Raw genomic sequence first — 824 nt, 5'->3', positions numbered from 1 at the left:
GGGCCGACATGACTTGTGTATTCGCTTCCTGGTGGTTTGGCTTTCTTTTTTTTTTTTCTTTTCTTTCCTTATTATTATTTTTTCTTGATTTTTCTCCCTTTCTTTCCTCTTATTTTCTTACTTCTCCTCCTCCTCCTTTTCCTAACTTATATTTAGACACGCGCGAGTTTTCTCAGTAGACTCTTTGGAGGCGAAGCCATCGGCGTAAAATCTCCTCTCTGTTGCGTTTCTTTCTCGCTCTAAATCCGAGACGTCCTGGGCTCTTGTTTCCCCTCATCACATACACACGCAACCACACGCACACTTCTTGATGGAGAGCCGTTTTAAGGCTTGGAAAAATCTCTACCAAAAAGCCGTCTTCGCTTTCGTAGCGTCGTATCAGAAAGTTATTGAGAAAGATGATCGAACAAAGCCAAGTTGATAGAGTCTTCCTGTCTCTGTTCATTCAGGAGAATACAGTCTCTATCTTTCCTCTCCACCTACTTTTTATTCATAAGACTCAGTCAGTTACGGGTTTCGTTTCTGGAAAAGAGAACGAAAATTGAGTGATCCCCAAGACACCAGGAAAAAAAGTATGGGTTCCCTCCATTTTCCAAACAATACTGGCATTGAGTGATAAAGATCTCAGTTTTGCTTCGCATTGACTATATTTGAAATTTGCCCAGGTGTCCTCTAGAGTGAACTGTCAGAATAAGGCAGAAACTAGCTGCAATATGTGCGCTATGGTAAATTCCGGTGAGTTATTGCTCCTATCGTTGTTTGACCGAGATATTTTCGTGGTGGTGATTGAAAAAAAGGCATAGATATATGAGACATTTGTCAGT

The sequence above is a fragment of the Pholcus phalangioides genome, unplaced genomic scaffold, assembly GCF_987345545.1.
Source record: "Pholcus phalangioides strain wild (caught in Gottingen) unplaced genomic scaffold, Ppha-v1.0 ptg000008l_1, whole genome shotgun sequence".
In the NCBI taxonomy this organism is placed as follows: Eukaryota; Metazoa; Arthropoda; class Arachnida; order Araneae; family Pholcidae; genus Pholcus; species Pholcus phalangioides.
This window is presented reverse-complemented; position numbering follows the sequence as displayed.